The 12,210-nt window shown below is 36.3% G+C and overlaps 1 long non-coding RNA gene across 1 annotated transcript in view; it reads left to right on the forward strand.

Annotated features, from left to right (window-relative positions):
• The window catches only part of LOC135322667 (uncharacterized), a 39,516-nt gene that overhangs the window by 1,592 nt on the left and 25,714 nt on the right, over positions 1–12,210 (forward strand). The window contains exon 2 of the long non-coding RNA XR_010383402.1: positions 1,317–1,388. This is a non-coding gene — a long non-coding RNA (uncharacterized LOC135322667). The remainder of the gene's footprint in view (positions 1–1,316; positions 1,389–12,210) is intronic.

The raw sequence follows: 12,210 nt of genomic DNA on the forward strand, positions 1-12,210 counted from the left end.
TGCATGAATTGATGTGCCAGGTGCTGTCCTGGGAGTGGTGGAGAATAGAAAGTGGATCAGACTAAAGGAGACTGCAAAAGAGGGCATGATGCACATAAAATCTGTAATGCTAGGAACAAAATATTAAGATTTTGTTTATATACTTTTGCCATAAGATTGATATGATAAAGTGCTATGAAGGTTAGAAGAGTAGATACTGTTTAGCTGAGAGATCTAGAAAGGCTTTGGAGAGAAGGAAGCATTTGAGCTACGCCATGAAGGATGGCCTAGGAATTGATAGGAGAAGAGGTAGTTAAGATACCTGTTAACTGGTCTTATAATGAGTGTAGTCTGGGGTGAGATAGAATTTGTTCTTTCATTATTTATGGATTTCAAGATCCTGGCTCCGTAACTGTTAGCTGTGTCTGTGTAGCTATGGGCAGACTACTTAACTGTTTTATACCTCAGTTTTGTCATCTGTAAAATGTGAATAACAGTACATTCCTCATGGGGTAGTTAATACATGTAAAGTACTTTAAATAGTACTTAGCACATAGTAAATGCTCAATAAATATTAGCTAGTATTATTATCCTCTTCAGGCTTCAGCCTTGTCTCCTAGTATGCCCTTATTTACCTGATGTTACATCCACAATGCACCCCACTTGACTCTCTTCCCCAGGATTCTATTACTACCCCCCACCTCCAGTTCGATTCCAGTTAAAGCATTATCTTTTGTCAAGTCAACTTTTTGAAATTTTCCACTATTCCCAGGTACAACCTCTGTTTTCATGGCTTTCTCTCTCTATTTTTAAACTATTGTGGACTTATCCCAATCTGATTTATATTATATGTAGTTATGGTTCACTCTCTCCTAACAGCTTATAAACTCCTTGAAGGTGGAAACTATTCCTTATTTGTCCCTATGTATTCAAGGACTGTTAAGCAGTAGGTATTCAATAGATATTTGTTGAATTTACTGATTGACTTTTTACTTTAAGTAGATTACTGTTCGGCCAGCTAAGAATTGGGTTCTTAAAAAAATCTACCTACATACACTTTGATGAATGTTATGAATATTCAATTGTAACTAATTTTCCCAGAATTGAGCACTTAGAAATATATGGGAAAGAAGTTGCTTGGAATGAAACTGAAGCCTGAAGAATGACACAAAATAAAATTTTGCATTTATTTTTGTATTTATAAATATATATATACGCATATATAATTATATATTTGTAAATATATATAGTATATAAATACGTGTATTTTTATCATTTAAAGGTTTGTACTGTAAATGTAAACCACAGATTGAGAGAATCCTTTTTCCTTTTTTTAGGGTTGGATGGGAATAATGATGGAACATGACCTGTCATCAGGGCCCTTGTGGATCAAACACAGCCCAAGCCAGGTACTTCTGAAAGCCACTGGTGGGGACTTACAGAACAGTAAACAGAGGGAGGGCATATCATCAGGAATGCACCTGGTAATTTAATTAGTGGAGAAAGAAACTGTTGGTATAAGTCTTCCATGATTTCTGTCTTCTCAAGGGTAAATTCATTACAGAGAACACGTAGAAGTTATTTATCTAGGTTATGTTTAGGGGAATAGGTGAGTTGGAGGACATCTTTATTCCTGAGATCTGAGGAAAGAGATTAATGCTGTATCTGGGGATTTTTTGAGGAGAAAAAAAAGTCTAGTGAAGAGCAGTGTAAACTCTTTTTCTCTATGTGGAAGGGGCAAAAAAGGGTTAAAAACCTAGGCTGCAAAAGTGGGTATCATGCCAGAGTTAAACAATGATTTATACTGTACATACCAGAGAATGTATACATCATTTTGTTTGACAGGTGGTATTTTTATTTCTTCAGCAGACTTAGGGAGCTTTAGAATCATTATAGCTTTGTAAAGTAGCATTACAGTCATTAGATCATGACTGAGCGAGCCATTAGATCATTCATTTTGCCTGATTACATCAACTCATTGGGGTATTGGGGAATGAAAGAAACTCATTATCAAAATTGTCATCTTGATTATATAGATTAAAGGAAATGAATCAGACTTCTGTGAATTAGCTTTCACAAGCTGTTAAAAATTGGAAGTTAAAAAATTGGTTGCAGAGCAGGAATGATTAGGGAAAAATTTTGTCATTTTAAAAACTGTCAGACTAAAAGAACAGTAATTTCAGTAATTTTGGAAGATATAAATAGTTGGAATCCATGTAGAGTTTTTAAAAAACAACTTTATTACAGTATAATTTACATACATATCATAAATTTCACCTTGTGTAAGTATACAATTGAATCAATTTTAGTTATTTTATGGAATTATGTATATATCACCACAATCCAGTTTAGGAACATTTTCATGACCTGGAAAAGATCCCTAGTGCCCACCACATGCCATCAGTCTTAGCTCCCACCCTAGACCCAGGCGACCACTGTTCTTGCCACTTCTGTAAATTTACATTTTCTACCCAGTTCATGTAAATGAATCATGCAATATGTGACCTTTGTTGTCTGGCTTGTTTTGCTTAGCATAATGCTTTTGAGGTTCATCCAAATTGTTGCATGTATCAGTAGTTCATTCTTTTTTATGGCTGAATAATATTCCACCACTATATTAATATTCTACATTTTGTTTATATTCACCAGTTGATGGCCATTTTAATTGTTTCCAGTTTGAGGCTATTATGAATAATGTTGCTGTGAAAGATTGGGTGTGAGACTTTGTGTGGATACAGGTTTTCATTTCTCTTGGGGAGATACTTAGGAGTGAAATTTCTGGGTGGTATGATAAATTTATGCTTAACATTTTAAGAAACTACCGCACTGTTTTCCAGAATAGCTGTACCATTTTACATTTCCACAAGCTGTGTATGAAGTTTCCAGTTTTTCTACATCCTCTCCAATGCTTTTTATTGTCTTTTTGATTATAGTCATTCTTATGGGTGTGAAGTAGTATGTCATTGTGATTTTAATTTGCATTTCCTTAATGGCTAATGATGTTGAGCATGTTTTGTTGTAGTTATTAGCTATTCCTATTTCTTCTTTCATGAAATGTCTGTCCAAACCTTCTGCCTCATTTAAAATTTGTTTAATTTTTTAATTAAAAAAATTTTTTTTAAATTGAGTTATATGAGTTCTTATTCTGAACATGAATTCTTTATCAGATGTATGATTTCTGTTTTCTCCCAGTCTGTGTCATGGCTTTCATTTTCATAATAGTGTTTTGAAACACAAACATCTTAAATTTTGATGAAGTCCATTTATTCATTTTTTTTCCTTTATGGATTATACTTTTGGTGTCATATCTAAATATATCTTTGTCTAACCAAGGTCATGAATTTTTTTTTCGGATATTTTCTTCTAAAAGTTTTATATTTTAGTTTTTACATTTAGGTTCATGCCATTTTGCATTCGTTTGTGTGTGTTATGAGGGAAGGGTCTTAATTCTTCTCTTTACATGCAGATGTCCCATTATCTTAGTACCATTTGTCAAAAAGACTATCCTTTTCTCAGTAAATTGCTTTGACACTTTTGTTAAATATCAATTGACTGTAAACATAAGGGTTAATTTGGGGACTTTTAATTCTGTTCCATTGATCTATGTCCTTATGCCAGTAACATACTGTCTTGGTTATTATAGCTTTCCAGTAAGTTTGGAAATTGGGAACCATAAGTCTGTCAACTATGTTCTTAATTTTCAAAATTGTTTTAGTATTCTAGGACATTTGTATTTCCAGAAAATTTAAATTCAGCTCATCGACTTGTGCATAATGATTATTAGAATTTTGGTAGGGATTAGACTGAATCTATAGATGAATTTGAGGAGAATTGTAATCTTAACAACACTGAGTTTCTGAATTCATGAAAATGGAGTATCTCTATTTCAGTTTTTTTTCAGGTTTTTTCAGAAATGTTGTATAGTAAATAGTGTACTTTTGCACTTCTTTTAACAAATGTATAAATGCTTAATTTTTTTATGTCATTGGGAATGGAATTGTTTTCTTGATTTCATTTTCGGATTATGTACTAGTATATCGAAATTAGTTAATTTTTGCATTTTGATATTGTATCCTGTGACCTTACTGAACTCATTTACTAGTACTAGTAGGTTTTTTGTGGATTCTTATGTTCATTGACTTCTTGAGTGTGCAGGTTGTTTTTCCTCAAATTTGGGAAGTTTTTGGCCATATATTTCTTTCAATATTTTTTTGTGCCCCTTTCTCTCTCTCTCTTCCGAGATTCCCCTTACACATGTTAGAACATGTTTATTTTTCATCATTGTTTTTCCTTTTCTTTAAATGGTAATCTCAGTTGATCTATCTTCAAGGTCACTGATTCTTTTTTCTGCTGTCTCAAATCTACTGTCAAGTCCCTTAGTGAATTTTCACTTCAGTTGTTGTGCTTGTCAACTCTGGTGTTTGTTTGTGTTATAATCTCTTTTTATTGATATTCTTTATTGAGTTGTTGTTGTCATACTTTAAAAACTTGTTTATTTTTTCAGTTCTTTGAACATATTCATAACAGCTGCCTTGAAGTCTTTTTTAAATCTAACATTTGGGCCCCCTCAGAGCAAGTTTCTGTTAAGTGTGCCCTTTTTCTGTATATGGGTCTCATTTTCCTATTTATTTGAGTATGTCTGATAATTTTTGTTGTTGTTGTTGAAAACTGAACATTTTAGGTCAGGAGCCAACAAACTTTTTCTATGAAGGACCACACAGTAAATATTTTAGGCTTTGCAAACCATGTTGTCTGTGTTGTAACCACTTACTCCACTGCAGTGATGTGAAAGCAGACATATACAATATGTAAATGAATGAACAACTTTATGTGAAAAAACGGGCAATGGGCCATAATTGGGCTGGGGGCTGTAGTTTGCTGACCTCTATTTTAGATAATATAGCAACTCTGGATTCTGATCTGCCCTCTCCCTGGGAGTTGTCACTGCTACTGTTGTCTGTCAGCTGTTTAGTGACTTGCCTGGGCTTAGTCTGTAGAGTCTGTTTCCCCTGTGATGTGTGGCCATTGATGTCTCTCCTCAGCTTTTTTCTTTTAATTCTTGTTTTTTTTTTTTAAGCCTGACTTCCTAGGAATTGTCAGCATAGTTTAGTGGTCAGCTAATAATCGGTAGCAGGTTGTACCTAAATATCTTGGGCCTAGTGTGGCTTTACCCTTTGCTGGGTATCTGTGTATGAGTTAGGGAACACATTTAAAGTTCAGTCAAGCCTGCTGTGACTTTTATTTTCTGTATACGCAAGGCTTCACGTTCGGCCAGTGCATGACCCAGGACACCGGCACACCTTCCAGACCTCCAAGGATATGTGAGAGCTTACTGAGATCTCCTATGGCTGTCTTGTTCCCTGGATCTCACTTAAATTTCTGGTTGGCTCATTGCTTGCCCCAGCCAGTACTGCAGTCTCAGCCAGCTGTGATGTTGATTTTCTTTGATTGCTTACCACTTACTTTCTAAGATCACTTGTTTCCAGCAATACCCTGGACACCGAATCAAGCCGTTATCCTCCAGCAGCAGAGCTTGTCCAGTTCTTATAGAACCACCATACTGGAGTTCAGGGTGGAAGGTAGGGAATGGGAACAGCCTCTTGCTGCCTCAGATTCCTACTTTTCTTACAGAGGTTCAGTAGGGTTTTGTTGTTGTTGTTGTTGTTGTTCTTTTTTTTTTAAAATAATGCTTTTCAATTTGTTTTGTACCTCTGGTTAGTTTCAAAAAAAAAAATCTGAAATGATTGTTTTGACAGTTTTGTGTAGTTTTATTGTGGTTTTTTGGAGAGATGATTTGTCAGCCTCTTCACTCCATCATTCTGGAAGTGTTTCAGATGTGGAGTTTTAATATCCTAAAAACTGACTCAGTATGTCTTGACAGATCCAGCAACTTAAAAAAAACTAATATATCGATCTTCCTGTTCTCTTCCCATTGTATATCCCTCCTAAACCTTTTAAAATAGAACTCTTGACTCTTAAAGTTTACTTTTACATACTCTTTTAGGTTGGAACTTATGTTTATTCCTTCCATCAATATTTCTTTATTTGTTCAGTGGTCATTTATTAAGCCTGTGTTCTGTATTGATGTTTGGACATATTTCCATTCCAGGAAGCTTTAATAAGCAGAGTAGGAAGCCAGATTTCTAGGGTTAGAATTATACCAGTTCTTGAGAAAACTTCAGCTTTATCTTCTGGTCTATACTAAGTTTACCTAATTATAATGATAGGTATACCCTATTTTAAGAAAAAATAGAAATAAATTAAAAATTTTAAGAAATAATAGGGTGTTTATATCATTTAAAATATACTATTTACACTCAAATATTTGTATCTTTCAGTTTTGTGACTCTTTTTTTCCAGTCATACTCCATGCTGTTCACATTTTGTGGAGAGAGTATAAAATGTTCTACACACCAAGTTTTGTTTTATTTTGTTTTCTCTCGTGAGGACCAGTAGTAACTAAGGCAAAGATACTTTGTTTGGGATGGAAGGAGCAGATTGGGTAGATATTGGGAGTAACGGGTCGTGGCTGTGGAATATGGAGAAGGATCCCAGAGTGGCAGTGGCTCAGATTGTTATCTGAGGTGCCTTGACTGTAGGATGAAGCATGGCAGGTAGAGAGTTATGCCGCATTTCCCATTACTTTTTCCCTTGGGCCAGGGGAGTTTTGCTCTGCACTGTGGACTGGGTCAGATTGTGCATAAGATGGGTGGAGCAGAGGGCACTTTCAGTGTAATAAAAGAGGAAGAGAAGATGGGTGATTGGGATTGTAGCAAAATAGAACAGGTAAGCTGCTGGAGAGTGGAGGTGCAAAAAAGCTGACTAGACTGTACACAGGCCGAGGACTTCTCTAGCCGATAGTACGTGTTCTGAGTCATCACCTTGTTCCTCATCATCCGTTTTGCAGTTTAAGAAGGTGAGGTGAGGTTGAAGGATTATTTTGGTAAATATGATAGTTGGATTTTTGGATCCATTATCTGATACATAGTGGGAACAGAAGGAAATGTACTAGAAAATATTTCAGACAAATTGGTTTTAGGTGTGGTCCTCTGACTAACTTAATCTTTGATTTAATTTTTGTACTATCTCATGAGATGTTAGATGCTAAGTGCTAGCTTAGCATCAGTGCTAGTTCTTATAAAATGAAATGTTAGAATGAAAATTAAGAGAATGGATGTAAAATATTTTGAAAAAGTCATCGCTGTTGTTACCAAGTCCAAACTCATTCTGCTCGCTGCACGACAGGCCAGTAAATCGGGAGATGAGGTGTTAGGATAAAGAATAATGACTTTATTCAGAAGGCCGACAGACTGAGAAGATGGCAGATTAATGTCCTGGAGAACCATCTTCCCCACGTCAGAATTCAGGCTGCTTTTACACTGAAAAGGGGAGGGGTATGCTTGGTTGTTGCAAACTTCTTGGTGTAGGAGTTCTTTGTTCTTGCAGCTGTCCACGTGGGTCGGGTCATGGTGTCCATAAACCTCCAACAAAAAAAAGTTATTTTCTATTCTACAACTTGTTATCTTCATATGAATGGAAAAGTATTAATATCCTTAAAAGTTGGAGCCTTGAAAATGGGCTATCCTGTATATTTCAGGCTATAGGCAACATACTTTTATGAAAGAAACAGAACCAGCAATACTAAGCCTAGGAAACAGAGCACAGGGTTAGAGCCAAAGGAACAGATCTAATATGGCAGCAGATTTGTTCTTTTCTATTACACTATATTACACTATACAAATGCAAGAAAATCTCATCATTTCGTGATGCTAAAATATGAAGAGCTAAAATATTAAGGAAAATTTCTTGTGAATAAAGCTTCACCAAAAATTATGATGAAAATTAATGGAAAGATAAGATTTAATTTACCACAAAATTTCAACAAGCATGTATTGAGTATATGCTTGCTGAGCAGTGAGGTTCATGTGTGTTGAAAGTGAAGGACAGATCACTGAATTGTTAGACTGTATGGATACTATCAGTTAAAAATCCTCTGCCCTTTTCTGCTTATTGTGTTTGTGAAGCTAGTTAGACTCAGACCATTTGCTTTGTAAGAAGTCAAAGGAGAAGACTTCTCCAGAAAAAAATGTTAGTCTGTTTATCTAGGCCCTCCAAAAGCATTTCCTGCCAGGCAGTTGACATGTAGCCTTGGCACAATTTCAGGAAACTATTTGCTTCTGTTTACTCTTTCCAGATACAGCATCTCCTAGGAATTAAGATGAGGAATCTCCTTTAACTCTTTAAAAATTTTTTTTTTGGTGGGGGGTAATTAGGTTTATTTATTTATTATTTTTAAAGGAGGTACTGGGGATTGAACCCAGGACCTCATGCATGCTAAGCATGCACTCTACCATTTGAGCTATACCTCCCCCTTTAACTCTTTTAAATTTTAGAAGCATACATTTTCTGACACTTTAGAATCTACTCTTTATACCAGCACGATGAGAATTCTTGTGCCTTTAAAAGAAAAATGCGTCTGTTTTAGTAATTTGCTAGCAGAAAAGTCAAAGCCTTAAACTGAGTTTACCTGATAAAATATACTTAGAATATTCCTTTCCCATAAGATTGTTAAAATAAATCTCTTTCCAAAAACTTAATGCAACTATATCTGAATGTGTAAAACTTATTAAATTATGGGACAATTATTAACATTTCCAAAATCCTTCACTGAGAAAAAGAACTGACCCTTGAATTTCTTCTGAAGAGTGTGCTGTACTTAATTCATTTATAATATTTTTATTTTTATGTAACACTTCAGACATATTTAGTAAAGTGAGGTATACTATATTTAAAATAAATTACTCAAAATTTTTATTCCTTTTATGGAGCCAATTTGCTTCTAAATGTTTTTAATACTCATTATATAGTTAGGAATGCAGGAGCATATTATAGCTTTATTGTAACCCCAGAATGCATGTTATTTTAATTAAGTATAAATATATCTTTGAGGAAATGTGGTGGCAAGTGTGCTAATTTAAACATGAGAAACTTGAGATCAAGAAAGGTATAATAACTTGACGTGCATACTGCGGTTAAATGTGAGCAAACTTAGGTCCTCTCTGTACACTGTTGTTAAATAAACTAATTATTACTTCCTTAGTCCTGCCAGAGTGAGCTAAAAAGGATTCTAAAATTCTAGCCATCCTCAGACTATAGGCAACAATGAATAGGGAAGCAGGATCAGAAGCTGTGATGGGACTGAAATGGCATGAGAACAGGTGGCAAGAGAATAAAGTCTGTGATCAGGCCTGGGCCAGGGATCTGGAGCCACGTGAGTGTTTCAGATTGAGGGCCTATCTGTGATCCAAAATCAGGACTAGGCCATGGGTCAGAATCCAGTTGGCCTCTGAGTGGGAAGAATCAGGGCAAGAAACAGATCAGAGACAAAAAGAGTTGAAGGGTCTGGCACACAAACACCAACGGCGTGGGTAGACGGGGAATGATGAGCCCATGTCCAGGGTTAGAGTCTCAAACTTAAGGTCTGCCATTAGAATCTGACCCTGTAATACTTCCGGACAACATAGGTCTCTCACTTCCCACCCTCCCTTTCTGTCTGTCATTTACAAGTTTTCAGACTTAGTTGGAATTCATGACCCTGCTTTCGCACGCTGATGCTGAAGGCTTATGTGCTGAGATGAATGGCTCCCTGCTTTAAGGGAATCAGAAATTGACATTGTTTGCTGAGGTCCAGAGAGTTCTGCCTTAGAGGCTAGGGGTGGAAGAGCAAAAAGATTCAGCAAACCTGCAGTCACCACCAGTACCATGAACAAAGAGTTTTCTTGGTCTGTGAATTGGTGACTTTGGTCCCTTCCATGACTTCTTATCTCTGTCTTAAAACCATGTAGACTCCTGGACTGCATGGCCCTGTAACCATCTGGTCACCAAGTGAGTGCCTTAACCCAATCCTGTGAATGTATACCACCTTAATTTTCAGAACTTCCAACTATATACTCCAGAGGAAGTAAAGAATAGGAAATCCAGTCAGGGTAAAACAAGCAGAATGACTGAGGCATCCTTTCTGTTAGTCAGGAAGCTAGCATCACTGCCTCTTGTGGATTGAACTCATCCCCACTCTCACTGCATTGCCTGTTGTGGAGTAAGCCCTTAATAAATATTACTTGAATATTGAATTATGGGGTCTGCAAGAGATGGAAGTAACCGAATGGGAGGAGTGAGGGCATAACTCCTGACATAGGCACAGAGCCTGAAGGCAGCTTTCAGATGTGAGAAAGATGGAACAGTATCGCTGTACAGGAATGTCCCAGAAATAAACTAAGGTGCAAAGAAATTATTGACCTATCCAAGGCTATAGAACCATTCAGGGCAGCATTGGAAATTAACAGTATCTTCATTCCTAGATTTATGCTGTACACACTAAACAAATGGGTTTTAAAGATTCAAAACAATGCTTAGGGCAGCAAAAAAATTTTTTTTAATTAATGTAAAGTCTGAGTAAGTGAAATTTTGAAGATGATGGAATCTAATTGATAACTTCCTTACTCTTTAACCTGTAGATAATCTCCCTTTTTAAAGTGCTCATTACGTACAGTAATGATTAAGCAGAGAAAAAGCCTGTGATGAAAACGTGGTATAAAATTGTGCTCTTTGTTCAGCAAGTTAAAACAAGCTGGTCTGTAAGCAATTATTATCTTCATCAAAATTCCTAGCTCTAATGTTTTGGCTTCTTTGGCCCAGCACGTATGCCTTCTCAAACAATTGGATGGATTTAAAACACTTCGGAGATGTTTGTGCTTGTATCTTAATGTAGCATCAATTCAACAGGAAAAAGAAAAAAATGTAAGATTTGGCATTAGGGCATATTTTTAAAAACAAAATCAAAACAAAACTAAAGTAAACAAAAAGCCCACAACAACTATTAAATCCCTGCATACACATGAACATTCTTTATTCCAATCCTTAGTACCAGCATACAAATGTTAATGTGACTAACCTTTTAATAACTCACTGTCTTAACAGAAACTCCCTAAACATTTATCATTCCATTTGTCAAGAAAATAGTTATTTATCATACTGTTTATTTGAATTCACTAAGCATGTAAATTTGGTCATCTCATAACTAGCTGGCTCCTCTTTGACTCTAACCTGTAGTCTAGAATTTTCCATGGAGTTTTGTTTTTTTTTTTTTTCCAATTATAGGTTCCTAGATGCCCCCTCTAGAGATTCGGGTTCAGAATATCTAGAGATACCCTGGACCAGACCATTGCATTTTGAAAAGCTCCTTAGATGACTTTTTTTTCCCAGAGGACAAATACTTTATTTATTTATTTTTTACAGAAATATAAAGAAATTTGAAGATGATTACAGTTCTCCTCAGGTGATTTCTGATGTGCACCACAGGTTGAGGACTGCCTTTATTTCTAGTTTACTCAGCACGTTGCATCCAGAATTACTTTCCTCAGATGCACATCATGCCACTCTTCTCCTCAAAAATATTGTCTCTTTATGTATGCCCTTCAGAATAAGATTCAAATTTCTTACTATTGCTTTTATGGCCTTCCTGGGTCTGACCCTGTATCAGTCAGAGTAGGCTTAGCTTATGCAATAGTAACAACCCCTAAAATTTTAGTGCCTTCAGACAGCAAAAGCTTATTTCTTACTCATATGACATGTCCAGTATGGGTCAATAGGGAGGCACTAGTTTATTCAGGGACCTGGTCTGCTCTGTTGTGTCACGTGGCTTTGGGTCCACGTGGCAGAGAGGAGAGGCTGACGTCTCTCACCCATCCTTCAATACTTTGGCCAGGAAGTGACGTGTCGCTTCTGCTCACAGCCTGCTCACAGAACAGTCATATGGCCCTGCCTAAGTACAGGGTGACTGGAGACGGAAACTTCTGGGGACTGGGAAGGATATTAGTAAGCACTAGTAGTATCTACCACAGACCCTTAATCTGCCGTAAAAAAAAAACTGAGGTGGAATTCGTACAACATAAAAATTAACCGTTTTAAAATGTGCGATTAAGTGGTATTAATTACATTCACAATGTTGTGCAACCATTGCTTCTGTCTACTTCCAAAACATTTTCATCACCCCCAAAGGAAACCTTATACCCACTTCTCCCTTGCCTGGTCCCCAGCCACCACTAGACTTCTTTCTGTCTCTATGGATTTACCTGTTTTGGATAGTTTACATAAATGGAATCATACAGTATGGTGATCTTTGTGTCTGGCTTCTTTCACTTACACAGTGTTTTGAATGTTAACCACATTGTA

Source organism: Camelus dromedarius, chromosome 12 (genome assembly GCF_036321535.1).
Source record: "Camelus dromedarius isolate mCamDro1 chromosome 12, mCamDro1.pat, whole genome shotgun sequence".
Taxonomy (NCBI): Eukaryota; Metazoa; Chordata; class Mammalia; order Artiodactyla; family Camelidae; genus Camelus; species Camelus dromedarius.